Source organism: Caretta caretta, chromosome 10, assembly GCF_965140235.1.
Source record: "Caretta caretta isolate rCarCar2 chromosome 10, rCarCar1.hap1, whole genome shotgun sequence".
Classification (NCBI taxonomy): Eukaryota; Metazoa; Chordata; order Testudines; family Cheloniidae; genus Caretta; species Caretta caretta.
Window position 1 is genome coordinate 76233583 of NC_134215.1, and position 17284 is coordinate 76250866.

Genomic DNA, 17284 nt, shown 5'->3' on the forward strand with positions numbered 1-17284 from the left:
GAGCTGTGACAGAACTGGGAACGGAACCTAGATATCTGGAGGCTCAGTGGAAGGTCTTCTTCTCAAGACCATCCCTTTCTCCCAGGGGCCAGCAAAAAAAGGACAACATGGTTTAGAAAAAAGAAAAGGAGTACTTGTGGCACCTTAGAGACTAACAAATTTATTTGGTGCTTAGAGAACAAGCAGGTCACTGTGTTGTTCAGCAGTAAAATACTTCTGAGGCAGAGAAAATATTTTAAAAAGCACTAGATGCTCTTGGTGCAATAGATAACAAAACATTCAAAAGGCTCAACACAAGAAAAACCAGGCAGTGACCACTCAAGACTGAATTTCTTTTAAATGTAGCAATTCAAAATGGGATCCTCTGCCACCTAGCATGCTAAGGTTCAGAAATCGCCTCCTCCGTCACTCCCCATTCTCCAGACCCTGCACTGGCTCCTCATTCCTCCCATCATATCAAATTCAAACTCACCCTCCTTTCCAGGTTTCAGAGTAGCAGCCGTGTTAGTCTGTATTCGCAAAAAGAAAAGAAGTACTTGTGGCACCTTAGAGACTAACAAATTTAATTGAGCATAAGCTTTCGTGAGCTACAGCTCACTTCATCGGATGCATTTCCAGGATTCTCCTTTTCATACACTATACTCTGCCAGTTCTACCACCTCCCACATCCCTTAATTCTTGCCTCCCACAAGCACCCCCAGTCTTTTCCCACAGTCCCCTCCTGGCCTGGATTATCTCCCTCTGCAACTTCAAACCCTTCCTTGCCACAAGCCCTCAAAACAAAGATCTGCTAAATTATTCCCTATAAACCGGTGGGGGGGGAGGGGGAGAGATTAAAGGAATTAACATGAGCATTACATCTTTGCGAGGAGTCCTGTAATCTCTCAGGATCCCACAGTCAGGAGCTGGGCTGGGAGCAGAGTTGCAGCTGGGGTTGGGAGCCAGGGCCACAGTCAGGGGCTGGAGCTGAGCTGGGACCGTGTTTGGGGCTGGAGCTGGGGCTGGAGCCAGGGCTGCAGCAGATCTGGGGGCAGAGTGGGACTGGGTGGCGCTTCTGCCCTCCCCCCCCGCCAGGGGCTGGCCTGGGCCCTACAGCGTATCCCCAAATATTCCTCTGTGCCCCCCCCAGGAGGGCACACTCCACAGTTTGGGGACCACTGCTTTGGCTGTACAATATAGTAGTGTCCATTGACATAGCAAGCTACTGGGGACATGGGGTGGTTTTATTCTGTTTCCGCGAAGTGCCCAAAACAGTTTGGGTGATTCATTCATACCATTATATTTTTATATTTATCTATACACACACACACAAAAATAATAAATAAGAACAGAGCATCATTAAATTATTATTAATAGTAGCAGTCTGGATAAACAGCATGAATGCAGAATTCAGACAAGCTCTCATCTGGCTTCTGTACATTTAGGTTGTGGTTAATTTGATAAAATAGCACTACTGACGTTCAGCAACAGCTTCCAAAAAAACTACAAAACAGATTCCAATGCCTGAAGCTGCATTAAAGACAAAGGCTACAAGTGAAATTTATTTAGGAGAAAAGTATGATCTCATGACCAATGGTATGTCCTCACCGAGGAAGTACAGAATATGGGCCCTCAAAGATGGTAATGCATTCGAATTTTCAATGTCCGCATAAGTAAATCAACAGGCTCAACACAAGAGAAATCTAGTAGTGATTAAACTTCAAACAAAATGCTTTTGAAATATAACAAAAGGTAAACAGAATGTTCCAATGAACAGCCTACCATCCAGTGTGCTAGACTTTCACTGATTATAGTGAGAGAAACCAAGCAGCAAACACTTTTTCTATCAAAAGTCAGTTCTCTTAAAATGTCTATATTTGTTAAGTATGAAAAATTTACAGAACGACTCCTTTGAAATCCAGAGTATGTACACCATTCTATGTGCATCAAAAAATTCTCTAATATCACACTCAGGACTAACACTACTGACATGCTTCGTAGTTTATTTAATCCCAAACTGAAAATCAGATGCATTTTAGTCAGCTCTGTCTGCTTACACAAACTTCGGGATAGAGTCAACAACCCTTGTCTATTCCAGGCCAATTAACTTACTGGAGCACACACCCCAACCCTCCTCTTTTTCATAGTATGAACAAGACACAGGATGTATTTAAGTCTAGACCAAACGGAAAAGTTTCAATATGGAAATATAAAAGTGATGCATTGTTCCAGTCACTGTTCACTCCTAAATGCTAACATCAACATCAACTGATGGCAACTGACAGAGGAGTTCCAAAGGGATAGTGTTGCTGCTTTTGTACTCCTGCGCACTGAGCATTGAAGGTCTGAGAGACCACATGACAGTTGTTTATGAGTCTGGAGTGAAGTCACATGACATGTCGTCCTCCTCCTCCCTCCACACAGACACAGGCTCACTGCCTCACCAACACAAACAGCACTGACCTGCTTACCACACCAGGCAGAAGGAGACACACTGTCTTGGCACATCTTTCAGGGTGCCTTGAGAGGATTTTGAGGCACCGAACTAACACACGGTATCAGAACTTAATAGAAATCTCTTCTTTAAAACTCTGCACACATATTACATTCTATTAAACATGCATAATAATAATTTTAAAAGGAAGATCAGTATTGGGAATTTTAAAACATGACTATCAATTTGAGATTTAATTTGTTTACATCTAGAAAAATCAGTAAAATGCTTTTGCCTACACAAAGTCACTCGCTTAAGATAAAGCAGAGATGTAGCAGATATGTAAATTTTAAAAACATATACATGCAGTTTAACAAATTTGAAAAAGACTCCTAGCGTATCTCCAGCACTATTCCTTACGTATAGACTTCCCTTTATAAAAATCCATAAAGGGTGATTTCAAGCTATTTAATTGCATCACACGTCAATGCCTCTCCTTACATATGGAACCTCTTCTCTGAGCTGTAAAACTGCTATTATTTATTGTAGCCTCACCCTTGTTGCTATGTTGCTTATATTAGATTGCGAGCTTTTGGGGACAGTAATGTGACTTTCTATGGACTTGCACAAATCCCAGCATGTGGTGGCACCACTTGGACACAACAACAAGGAGTACAGGTAAAGTGATTTTATTTCTTAACACACTGGTTCTTTAATGCTAACATTTCAAAGAAACAGACAAATTGTATAAAGGGTAGGGGTATGTCTACACTACAGAGACTATACCGACATCTCGCCGTTCCTGTGCTTCCATAAATCAGGAGTGTAGATACAGTCTAAACTGACAGAAGGGGTTTTTACATCAGTGTAGGAATACAACCTCCTTAAATGAAGAGAGCTGAGTTGACAGAAGCATTCCTCCATCGAGGTAGCTGTGTCTACATGCGGGTCAGGCTGGCATAGCTAACTAAGTCAGAGGTGTAATTTTTTTCACATCCTTGACCCATGAAGATAAGCCAACATAATTTTCAAGTGTAGCCCAAACCTTAATAGGGTCAGTTTTAACCCACTGTTTTCACTTTGCTGTCAGTGAACTCTTACACCTACCTATTCGTAATATCATTGCTTTGTGTTTTTCTCTGAAAGCTATCCAGTTAGTGCCAGTGAAGGTTGTGTACTATGCCATTTTTATCATAATAAAAGCTCTCAGCATGGTGCGTATGTGCTACAACAAAGAATAAAAATGTCCTGTTTCTGTTACAGAAAAAGGAAAACATGCTGAATTAAACAAAGACAGATGTACAAATGTACATCATACACACTGAGGCAAGGGATTTTACCACAGGGGTACACACTTGATCTCATCCTTCCATTTTGTGTATTTAAGAAAGAAGGTGGTGTAATGGGTTTCTATTCGGAGTGTTCTCAATGATAATCTGAGACACTCTTATTAAAAACTATTCTGATCTGTAAAAATAATTAAATACCACACAGTATTGCTGTTTCTGGGGTCCGTTTTAATCAATATTCTACAAAACAAAACAAACTCCTAAAAGTATTCCATGCAAAGATAAATGTTTTCCATAAATTAAATGCTTTTAGACTTCCACCTTCATAATCCACTCAACACGTACTCTGTTCCAATTCCAAAAGGTTACACTCTAACCAACATTTTTGTCTCATATTCATAAAATTCTTGATAAGGGCATAGCAGCAAGCCCCATAAGCAACCTTGAACTGTCTCAAAACACAGGACTCAACCATAACAAAAGAATTCAGTTGTATTCTCTATATTTTAAACAATGCTATTGTTACAGGCATTTATCACAGTGCTTTCTTAATTCATCTGATTTTCTTGTTTTATTTATTGTCAACACTGATCTTAGAAGTCTAGACAGAACAAAAAGATCCATTAGTTTGCCTCTGCCATCCACCACAGCACATTCCTGCTATATGTTTGGTAGAAGCAAGCCTTGGGGAGGAGACAAGGAGAAAACAGAAAAAAAGTGCAGATCTGCAGTCATCTAGATAAATGGTGCACTGGGCATAAGACTGGGTTCAGAAAAATAGCTGCTGGTTATTTGTGCTAACTCTGCCTGTGTTTTAACACAGCTGCTTAAGTTTACTGATATCTGAGAATTTTGTAGTTAGCAATGTGCTGTATATCATTAGTAAGTGTTCTAAACCATATACTAGCACACGTATTTAGGGGTTGTGAATGGATTTTGGGTGTGGATATTTTTTTTTAAATGTATTTGTGTGCACATGCGTGCATTCAGAATATGAACAGAAAACTAATCTAAATCTCCTACTTTTATTGGCAGCAAGATCTCCATTTCCAGCAGCTCAACTAATGGGCCTAGCTACAGTAGTAGCTGGTGGAATGAAGAAATTAAAAATTCACACAAAGGCATTTTCAAATGATAAAAATCACATAAAAATCAGAGCTGCAATAGAGATTCTAGTATAGATGTAAAAAATCTTCAGTCCTCACAAGTCATGACCAGATTTTACCTTTGCTTTATTCCCTGCACTGAATGCTACCTTTCAATCAGACACCATCAAACCACCCTGTTCCTGGCCCTGTCATTTGTTATGAAGGACTCTGAACTACAAAGGTCTATTGTCCTGAGCTATGATTTTTTTTTCTTGTTACAGTCAGTGGATATCAAATAAATTCAGAGGGACATTATAACAAGTTGAGATCTGATCCTCTTTACAATTAATAGCTGTAAACATACCTATCTCCAAAACAAAGACTGATATTGATTGAAAAATCTCTCATTAATGATCTGAACAGCACATCCAGGAATCTGGGCATGCTAGCTAGACTACGGAATGCAGATGCACAAGACACATTGCCCCACTGCTCCCCCTGCCTCCTTTGTGCTAGAAAGCCAGAAGGGGACTGAGATGGAAGAGAAGTCAGTGCCTGAGAAGCCAGAATTTGTTTTCTTTAGGTTGGCTCAGCTCACCTACTGGGATTTGATGTCTAGTCTGGGCAGTTGGTAGTTCTTCCTTAAGGACTGTGGTGATCACATGTAAAAAAAACTTAAGGATGCAGGTGACATTTTGGACCCTCCTTAAGAATGTCTCCATAGAAGAAGGGAATATTTACATTTCTCAAACGAAAGCAGCCGTTTAATCTAACCTATTCTCTTAATTCCAGTTTCCAAAATCCCAATCTGTTCCCTACTAGATGGGAATCCTATTTGAAAGCACTGCCAAAGGATGCTATGCAGCACCACAGAAAAAGGAGCATGTTTCCAGAGTACAATGCCTTCAGCGGTCTGTAGGAAATGGCTGAAAAGAAAATTCAGGCACTACATAACAGAGTACGAAATTTGGCAGGGGAAAAATGGTTAGGTATATTGTCATACCAATGTTGAAAGAATGTACTAGAGAATACTCAACTTGGTTGAGGTGAAGAATTTCGGGTTAAAGAAAAGAGCAAGTTATAAAATATGTTTCTGTTTATTTGGAAACCTTCATTTTTTTAATGTAAACATCTCCATTGTATTTTGTGAATACAAACAGAACCATGCAAGGACATGAGAAGCAGGAGGTGAAACTCATTATAAAAGGCAAGTCAGTCTGTTTTATTTGTCCAAACTAAGTAAAATGCTGGAAAAAAAAAGTGAAAAAACAAGCATGAATAATGAAAAATAAATTAAATAATAATACATTATTAAACTGGTAAAAATTTGTATTACAAGCAAGGATTACAAATATGTATTTTCAGTAGTGCCCATTTAATGTCTTTCTAAAGCAAAATTAAAGCCTGGATTTGGAACCAGGATATTTATCAGTTGTTTCATTCTCTTCTATATACTCTGCCCCTTTCCATGAACAGTATATCTTCTTCCACAATCAATATAAAGCTATCGCAAACTTACAAAACCCCCATCAGTATATGCACTGGGCAACACATGACCACACTTATGGGCTCTTAAAAAAATAAATAAGGATAGTCTCAAAAAACAGAAGGAATGTCTGTTTCTCTCATTTAGTTCACAAAGCTTTGCAAAGACGACAAAAAATGTTGACCCTTATGGAAAGTTAGCACTGTGTGCAAAATTAAGAAGTAAATAAAAATACTAATTTCTACCCTATTCATTCTGCAACAACGTTCAGCTCTTATCTTGGCTACGCATTTTACCGCGTGACTTCAATTGTGGGTTTTTTTAAAAATATTGTTAAAAATCGCTTTTAAGAGGGGAGGTTAATCATTGTTGAGTCATCTTGTATACAATTTTCCACGCGTTTTTAAAAGAGCTTTTCAAAATGTACTCCTAGAAGATAATCATTCCAAGGTGTAAACCATAACATATCTCTTTGGCCTGTTCTTTCTAAAGCATAGCCTGTTTTGCTTCTTGTTACTTCACATATTCAGAAACTTTTTATTGCCCTGGCTCAGAATCAAGCCAGTACAATTCATTTCTGACAGAAAAAGCATTTCAGAGTCACTAGTAAACTGGCAGCCTGCATTATTCAGGGTATCATTTTGCACTTTAATTCAGAAAATTAGCTAAGTACATCTGGTCCCAGAAATAAGTGTGTTTGTGACAAGGTAATATTTTTTTCCTCACACACTTTCCAACCAGAACATTTTTTCTTGATGTGCAATTTTGCTGCATATCATTTAGATGAGATGTTATTCCAAAAGAAACAGGAGGCACAATAAAGGAGCCAGAGTGGACAAATGAGTTTGGGGAAAGCTAATAGGGAATATGGACAACAAATGACATTTGGGAGTATTCCCTCTTGCCCATCAAAAGACCAATCACACATTCATGGCTGGAATTTAGAAAGATCCCTATGTAAGTAGCTATATCTTATCAGCAATCACTTTTTCTGCCTTTCCACATTGGAACAGGATAGAATTATTTATACAAGGAATTTCAAATAACTGTGGCTTTCACGGCTTTTTTCCTTTAGCCAAAAATGTATCCTATCGTTTTGGAACAATGAAGTATTCTAAAAATCTAACAAAACAGCAACAAAGCTTTCCTGAATTTGTTTAAGTAACATTTAAATAAAATGGGGGTAAATGAAGTCCAATTACTGAACAAGTAGGTGCCCTGAAACACTGCAAAAAGGATTAGCAATTCCAATTTATTATTTCTGTCTCAAATAATTTAAAATGACTAATAGGTAGGGTCAACAAAATGAATAAGTTTCACAACTAACTCAATTTTGTTCCTTTCCTAGGGGGTTTTAGTTCCGAAAGGCCTTGGTACATTATATGCACTTGCTTTTATCACAATACCCCCACTGGACTTTCAGTTTATTATCTAAACGTTTTGTCTTATTCCTGCTTCTTAGCTACCTGAATTTATCAGGGACACATTTGAAGAGCTATAGCCATCTACCTTTGCCAGTGGCCTGCTCAGGAGCTGCTAAGGGATCCACACTGATTGCTCCTAAATCGCTGCGCCATTAAGTCAACTCTGCAAATTTGCCAGGTACACCAGTCTCTGCCAGTCATCAAATCAAAGTTAGATACATACAATGGCCAGAGAGGCCATTAGAAAAATACTGGCAGATTACATAGCCATGCCCTACAGCATTAATTACCAAACATTCAAATCATTGGCTTTTAATTAGGAAACTGACCTACTGTCAGTGACTCTTCACCCTGTCATAAAAGGAAGATATTTGTAAATTAACCAATCTGGCATGCAAGATAAATATATCCAAGTACAGAATTAGGGACCAACCACAGCACAGAAAGCGCCACCTAAAAAAAAAAAATCCTATCTGTGCAATGCACCATGTTATGTCAGCTTTGCTTCCTACTTTGAGTCTCGCAGCAAACACAGAAGCCTCCAATACTGCAGGGATTCCATTCCATGTAAAACTCCACCCCACATATTCCAGGCAGCCTTGTCACAAATAATTCATGTCCACTACTCCTCTATCACGCTGAATACGAGCACATTGTGCTACTGGAAATGGGAAACCTGATTCGGGTCACAGCAAAAGGTAGAAAAACACTTTTTAACACAAAGCTGCCCTGTTTTCTCCCAATGCTCCCCAATCTCAAACCTACAACTTTAGTGGAGACAAACAAAAGGCTTTGCCTGTACAGAGAAGAAGAACAGAATATAATACTTCCCCCACCCACAAAACAAAAAAAAGCGTTATGCACATTTCAACAGCCATGCCTGTCCTACCTCCTTTATTAATATCAAATTAGTACCATCCTATTCAAGTACTCCCCTTGTTGGTATAATTTGAGATGAACAGATGATAGCACATACAAATTGTGTACATGAGCTCCGAGAACTAGCAGAGCCACACAAAGGGCAACAACAACAAAAAACCCTCCTCCCCCTCCACCCAGGTCTTCGTCTTTAAGGAAAGCCACAGTCACCCTGGTGCGCTTTCTTAAAGGGCAACTAAGACAGCTCCTGTATTAATGAGGGTAAATCAGCTTTGGAAAACCTGTAACAAAAATATGATTCAAACCAAAAAGGTCTTGAAAGGGTTTCAACTGTTTAGTCCTCTTAAAATTAAATGCTGGCACAGAACTCTTGGTGCAGTGGAGGGTGCATTTCTCTATTCCCCCATCACCTTTATAAATCTATTTATTTATTTAACAGGATATACCATCCTGTTTACAGGAAAGGATAACCTCTCCGCAGCCTGGTTAACAACTGTGTTCCTAATACTGCTACTGCATCTTGGTGGGATGCCCATTTGACTGACAAGCCCATAAGCCAGTCATGTAGCAAAGCTAAGCATAAAGGTGGAATTTCAAAAGGAACCAATTGGGTGGCATGAAGGGAGGTTCCAGATGATTGGCATGTTATTCAGAGTAGAAAGTAGTAAACAACCTCTGTGTTGGCTGAAGAAAGAGGTATATCCGAAGAGGGCATGTCCCTTTACCTTGCTCAGGCTGGAGTTTTACAAGACAAAATCAATGAGAACCTTTCACAGTGGAGTAAAAACAAAAACCGCAAACACAAATGAGCCTATATTTCAAAAATGCTGCTTACATAGCAAAGGTTTAAAAATATCAAAGTCATATGTTCCTCCAGAAGGCTTTTATAAGTCACTTTGAATATAAAGCATTTTTGTAGCTGCTCTGAATTTTCTAGACTGAAAATGTTTCATCTGTACTTTCTGCATTTAGGTTTATATTAAACCAGGATTCCCCCCTTTTCAACAGAGATTTTTGTTTTTTTCAATATCAATTTTAAAAGAGAGAGACATAATTGTGATGATTAGGGAAGAATTTAAGTGTTGAAACTGGCATTATTTCCTCATATATAGAAACCATCCAGCAAAAAGTGGAAGTTTTGGTATTTAGCTTAATAACATATGGCCAAAGACAACGGGGAGGAAAATTAGCAGTTCAGCTGTCAATATTAGAGGATTAAAATGATGTTTCTGATCACATTATGTTTCTAATTGTGTGATGCCACATGAGCAGACACACAGAAAATGTAGGGCTTAGACTAAGATCTAAGGCAATCCTAACCAGGATGGGAGCATTAGTTTGGCTGCTTTCTGGAGGATAAATTATTGCTGGAGATGTTTACACAATGTAGCTTCAAGAGTCTGAAAGGTTGCTTTCAAGAGGCCCTGCCCCAGATTTAAGGGCATGCAAGCAAAGACTGTGTGGGGAGACAGCTAGGCAGGATATACTGAAACAGCAGCTCAATTTCATCTTCTCCTGTGTTTCAAATTCAGGTTTCTATTTTTGGCAAGTCCGGAGCTGTGTTTTTGCTGTAACTAGCTAGCTTTGAAACCATTCAGACTTTTCTAGGTACAATGGACTCCAGATCATGTTTAAAAGTGATTCATATTATATGATAATGTAAAAATAAAAAAAGGGCAGCTGCCCAGTATCCATAGGAGAAATTCTGAAAAGCAAACCCATGGGTTAAGAATCCCACTGGCCCTTTGCTATTGCCACCTTTTGAACCCTGGCATCAGGCAGCAAAAGTTTTCCACAAATACACAAAGGCACAAACCCTGGCTACTTTGAAGTCAATGGCTTTGGTTAACACAGAACTCCAACAGGACCAGGATTCAGCCCTCAAATTAATATTTCAAGTACCTCTCTTTTCAGTGGACAATAGCACTTCTTAATTTTTATCACATTTATAATAACTTGGCTTTCACCATTGTCACTAAGCATCATACATTTTAAAAAAATCTGAAATTAACAAATTTTAAGAACAAAAACCAAATCTAAACCAAATGTGCCCCCAATATCCTCTATATGCACCCTCTCAAACAAAAACCTAAGTAAACAAGTAGGCTCTATATCAGAGATTGGCAACCTTTGGCCTGTGGCCCGCCAGGGTAAGCCCCCCTGGCGGGCCGGGCCAGGCCGGTTTACCTGCCGCGTCCAGCTCCCCGCCAATGGGGGCTGCAGGAAGCAGCATGGGCCGAGGGACGTGCTGGCCGCCGCTTCCCACAGCCCCCATTGGCCTTGAGCGGCGAACCACAGCCAGTGGAAGCCACGATCGGCCGAACCTGCGGACACGGTAGGTAAACCGGCCCGACCCGCCAAGGGGCTTACCCTGGCTGGTCACATGCCAAAGGCTGCCGATCCCTGCTCTATACCATGCCTGGAGGGTCTGACAGACACATGAGGAAAATAAACTCCAGTTGATTCCCCACCCCATACCTCCATGAGGGGCAAGAGAGATGGAGACAGACACACATAAAGGTCTCAGGATGCAAAGATACAAACTATTAGGATAAATATATAAAATAGAACAGTGATCTTTGATAAAATCGAAATGCATCCATAAGCAAGCAGGAAGTCAGCCTGGTCTTTGGAGTACTGGCATACTGTGCTCTCCACCAAAGCCCGAATCCAAAGTACCTGCCTAACTTTAAGCACACAAAGAGTCCCACCTACTTCAATGGACAGACTCATGTGCTTCATTCAGCTAGGCACTGAAGCACCTGCCTACCTCGGAGGCCTGGGCAAGTGAGTTATTGTATTTCTTTACTAGCTGCTGCTTCAAAACAGACCTTAATGGCAGCCCTACGTGGAGTACACGGCAACAATCCTATATGGAGAAAGCAACTTCCGGGTCAGGATACGACCCTTTTTTTTTCTTTAAAAAAAAAACAAAAAAGGTTCCCTGCACCACCACCCCCCAAAATCCTAAAAGGCGGTAGGCAAAAAAACAAAAAAAGCTTCCTGAAGACAGAATGGTATTTCAGCTGTCAAATCCTTCCAAACACAATTCCAGCCCTCGCCTGGCTCCTAAGACATTGACCTTGGCTTTCTGAAATATAACCTTCCCTTCCATAAAGCTAAAGGCAGTTAGTGGTCTCAACAGAATCTGTGAGAGGAGCGCAATAGCTTTCTGAGGCCAGGAAGAGGTCACATGATGCAGAATCCTTCACAAAGTCAATCATTTGTGGGGACTGACACTGTCTTGTGTAGTGAAATGCTATCTGTACCGAGTCACAGAACAGTAATATCACATAGAATAGCATAGTGTGCATGCCAAGAGCACTTTTTTAGAGCTACCCCACACATACCTTATACTAAACACTGTGCTTTTCCCCTGCCTCTCACTGGCCCAGAGAATGACTCACTTTTTTCCAGCTAGCCAAATGGGAGGCCATTTCTCCTTGATGTAGCAAGGACTAAGGCAGTCATGGAGGGACTGTCATGGAGAGACTACATCAGGGGTGGCCAACCTGTGGTTCTGGAGCCACATGCGGCCCTTCAGAAGTTAATATGCGGTTCCTTGTATAGGCACCAACCCCGGGGCTGGAGCTACAGGCGCCAACTTTCCAATATCCCGGGGGGCGCTCACTGCTCAACTCCTGGCTCTGCCACAGGCCCTGCCACCCCTTCCCGCCCCCTCCCCTGAGTCTGCAGTGCCCTCGCTCCTCCCCCTTCCCTCCCCCAGAGCCTCCTGCACAGTCAGGAAACAGCTGATCAGGAGATGCAGGGAAGGAGGAGGCGGCGCTGATTGGCAGGGCTGCCAGTGGGTAGGAGGCTCTGAGAGCTGATGGGGGGCTGCTGACATATTACTGTGGCTCTTTGGCAATGGACATTGGTAAATTCTGGCTCCTTCTCAGGCTCAGGATGGCCACCCCTGGACTACATTCAATCCAAAAGAAAGGAGAGCCTCATGCTGCACAATAGCTTAGCTACCTATGAAAGGTAACTTGCACCGTTGGGGAAAGTGAAGGGGGAGCGGTTTGGTTTCTTTCTTATGCTTCTTTATAATGTCAAATGAAGGTCTGAAGCTTTTCAAAAGCTTTTTTCTGGCTTGTTTTTTTTCTTAATCACATCATCAGGTCTTTCCTGGTTTTACTGGAGGCCTAGTGGGGATCCATGAGTTGAGCATTGGGATTAATTAAAACAAGGGAGATACTGACTCTCCTCCCACATATTTCAGTCCCAGGAGAGCACTGCTGGGTTGGGGAGTGGGAGCAGGCTGATCCCTAAAGATCACACAGAGAGCCCAATCGAAACAATGAGTGGAGTGGAGCACCCGAAATGGAGTTTTTACCCTGCATTTCTGCTTCTCCACCATTGCAGTGGCCACATAGCTCGGGAGGGGCCACATCCAGGGCCTCTGGCCAGCTAAGAGCTGAGAAGTAAAGGGAAGAAAAAACATCTCCTCCCTGACTGGCACTCTGCACAAAGGATTGCCCTAAGAGAGAGATTAGAAGGTGGAGTTTGTTTGTTTTAAATGCAGTCACTCTGAGCAGGAGGCCTGTTGCAGCTGCCTGCAGCAGCTACAAGCAGAAGAGAACTGACATAACCCAAGAAGGTGGCTACTCCCATCTTACCCTGATTGACAGGTCTGGTTCTACTGCTCAGCAAGCTGCAACAAGAGAAGATCCACTAGAGGGGATCTATGCACCCTTCCCTTGAACAGAAGAAAATCACCTTCTAAGGTATTTAAAAAAAAAAAAAGAAAGAAAGAAAGAAAGCCATGAAACCACCCCCTCAAAAGAAGACTCAAAATTTAGACTCAAAAGAGTTGAGATTTTTTATTTTTTTTTTGGTCTGCTTGGTAACCTTGAGCAAGTCACTTCCATCCTCTGTGCCTCAGTTTCCCCATCTTCAATATGGGGACAATGATACTGAACTCCTTTGTAAAGTGCTTTGCGATCTACAGATGAAAAGGGCTAGGTCAGAGCGACTCCCTCTAAGATACATTGCTGAGGGTCTACAAAAGGAATCACTTCCCGTGTCACACAGGCTGAAAGGTAGTGGCCAGAGTAGTGAACGGTACACACAAAATATGTTGGGTACTTCCATTTACCTCTCTCGTCATTACAAAAACAAGTGGACAGTAAAGGAAATGGAAATAAATTAAGAAGTGATAAAAAGAAAAATATTTCCAATTCCAATGTAGAGATAGCTCATGGAACTCAGTGCCACAAGATATCATAAAAGCAAGGAGATTAGGAGGACTCGATGAGAACATACAAGATTTACATTAAGAATTTTAAAAAGTTTTTAAGTCATGCTGCAAACCTCTAGAGTCCAATCTCTGACTAAAAACTGGTGTTGTAAGGCACTCTACCAGATAGGTTTTAGAGTAGCAGCCATGTTAGTCTGTATCCACAAAAAGAAAAGGAGTACTTGTGGCACCTTAGAGACCAACCAATTTATTTGAGCATAAGCTTTCGTGAGCTACTGCTCGCTTCATCAGAGGCATGCATCCGATGAAGTGAGCTGTAGCTCACGAAAGCTTATGCTTAAATAAATTTGTTAGTCTCTAAGGTGCCACAGGTACTCCTTTTCTTTCTACCAGATAGGACACTAGACTACAGGAGCCTCTGGTCTGAATTACTACACAATTCCTATCTCCTACAATGCCAGGCTTCACAGGTGAAACTGGAGAAAAGGGAGATCTCAGGAATCCGCTATGGATATGGATCACCACAGCAGGCATACACCTCTTCTTTTTTGCTTCAAGGGAGAGGAATATTCAAATACTGCTATTTTGGCTACTATAATATGATCTGTATTTTGAAAATCCAATTTACTACCAAATCTCACTGGAAGCAATTATTGTACATTGAGTCAAATTCCAGTCCTTATACCCACAAACCTTTAATGGAAGGACCTGTAGAACGTGGCCCAATAGCTATAAAGATTCTGTAGTTGAATTTAACTATCTTCCCACTTCCTCAGCAGCAAACACAAGCAAAATGACAATTAAACTGAAAAGCCTAATGTGGGAAAAACCCTCCAATGCAATAATAAATAATGACTGCAAAATGGATGACATAGTAACTGCACTCATTTAAACAGAGTCACAGGGCCTGAAATCACCAAGATGCCTACATGTGTTATTCCTGCCACATCTATAACCAATGCAACAACAAAGAGGCTGCCCTGTACACAAACAGATGGCCTCATAAAACTCATTCACCAAAAGTGAGGACTTTATATGCAGTGCTATAGGATATGGACACTTCTGTAAACAGTTCCAAAGAAATCCGACACCCTTGCTGAAAGGATGGAACACACACCACACACAGAGAGGGAAGTTTATCAGATGTGTACAGACAGGTACGCTGTTAGGTAACAGAGGTACACAGGCTTATCTCTAGGATTTGGGTGGGGAATGGGAGAAAGCGTGCCAACCTGTACCACATTGTTGACATTATGCTGCTTTCACTGCTGATCCTACTTTAAACAAAAAGTCACACACACAGTTTGTTTGTATTCTGAAGAAACGGTGTTTACAACATCTTCTTGTAAAGGACATCCTGTTCTGTATCCCTGCAAGAAAAAGATGGTGGGGTGGATTGTTTTTGTTTTGTTTAAGAGCAACTATGTTCGATGCAACTTTAAGTCTGAAATTTAAATCGCTAAAGAACCACCTAAGTAATTTCAAGTATGGTGCCCATGAAGTTTATTGATCCTCTTGCATCCCCAAGTCTTTTGCATTAAGCAGGGTACTATAGCTCTACACCTACATATCCATAAGCGTTAAAGTTAACACTATCTAGTAATAAAAAAATCTACAGGCACAAGATGGTAAAGTGACTGAGAATCAGTTTTGAATTTTACAACTTTAATGCAATGTTTTAACCTTAATTTTGCATTACAGGGTTGTACTTTTTGCATTCAAATTAAATAACAAAAACAAGTAATGTGCTAGTGTGTTCCTTTGAATGTGTGTCTTCAGGAATTGCAGTGATGCCATTATGGCTCCAAATGAAACAAAAAACCAAACATTTAAACATCTTGCCATTGAAATAACTGTGCATTTTCACTAAATCAATATGCAGATGTGTGTACATCTAACATACACATATCAAAGGAAACTGCACTCAAATCACAATTAAAATAAAACGTAAATGGGCAACATTTCACATCTCCGGATACTTTTTCTGCATGCTTTGTACCCAATAAATATGACATTCATTCCTTACAGAAAACTACATATAAAAAAGTACGGAAAACGTAACCAATCTTACTGTTGCACATTATTTCTTCTCTGTTTTCAATTGAAAGGGCATCATAAATTTAGAAGTCATTTCTTGGAAAATTGTTTATTTACTATACTTAAAAGCAACATTAAGGATTAATGCATCAAAGTGAGAAAAAATACAAGGAAAATTCTTTTTCGTCAGTGTTTATTTTGTGAAGAATAAGTTTCACAGTTTCCCTGATATAATCAGGTTTGCCTATTTGTGAATATTTTAAAGAGCAAAGGGAAGAGAAACTGATGTATGAAACGTTAGGAAAATAAATGTGATTGTAAAAATCACAATTGACAGATACTGAGGTAGGTGAAGGACCCAAAACTACTCTTTTTACGCATGACTAATTTCAAGTAGATTTTGCTTCCATTTAACTCAAAAAGGGATAAAAGAGTGGTTTCTTCAAACTTAGCAAAAAAACCAATGATCTTCTAGACTGAAAAACAAGCACAAGAAATCCAGACCAAAATGAGTTATAAAAGTGACTAAAAACAGCCCATAGAACACAAAAGTGCCTTTTCTACCATGAGCCATATCCTCAGGTAGTATAAACTGGTGTAACTCCACTCAAGTCAATGAATGAGGATCTGGCCAAACAAATACAGTATAGCTCCCAGAAACACAGAAGAAAGTTAACCCTTAAGAATCTTTGAAGTTTCACTGAGAAATGAAATTGATATTCATTCTTATAGTAACTGAAATACCTATAAAATATCCATATTTGTTACTAAATAAACATTTAAATGCCACTGTAATTACTTGAATTTAAAGATGATGTTCTCGCATTACTCACGCAATGCTACAGTAAACAAATTTGTACATAAGTTGAGGTCTGTGCTTAAGTAGATCATGCAGAATTTGGTGTTAAAATGTAATGGAGACTATGTTTCCCCTGAAAAAAGATGGATTTTACTACAGGAGGTTAACTAACATGATTTTAGAGAGATTTTTCCCTCTCTAAAAATCTTAGTGGAGAGAAGACACTTGTAGCTTTTATGAAAAGATAGACCATGGACGGGGCATAGCACAGTGCTGATGTCGCCTAGCTGCCTTCTGGTATAAACTACAGGTGCCTTCTCTCCACTAAGGTCTAGAGAAGGACAATTAATACACATTAGCTACCCTGCAGCAAAAACGCACCTTTTTCTGGTAGTGAAGACAAATCCAGAGACTCAACCGGCTTGAGCCCAATGGCATAAGCATCTGCTTTGAAAGCTAGAGGTCCCAGTTCATGTCACAGTCAAGACTTTTCTCCACAGTTAATTTCCAAGATGCATACATTCAGTTAGTTTGAAACGAATCCTGTACACAGATTTCACCCCATTCTACAGTGAATTTCATATCAGTGCTCTTAATCACCAATCTTCACAAAGAGTTTAGAATCATAGAATCATAGAATATCAGGGTTGGAAGGGACCCCTGAAGGTC

The 17284-nt window shown here is 40.2% G+C and overlaps 1 protein-coding gene and 1 long non-coding RNA gene across 2 annotated transcripts in view; one reads left to right on the forward strand and one right to left on the reverse strand.

The window, feature by feature from the left end:
• IGF1R (insulin like growth factor 1 receptor) overlaps positions 1-17284 on the reverse strand; it is a 278347-nt gene that overhangs the window by 91886 nt on the left and 169177 nt on the right. The window lies entirely within an intron of this gene.
• On the forward strand, positions 2407-6366 carry LOC125643329 (uncharacterized). Its single transcript, XR_007358676.2, has 3 exons — positions 2407-2534; positions 2995-3091; positions 5583-6366. It is a non-coding gene; the product is annotated as an uncharacterized LOC125643329 (long non-coding RNA).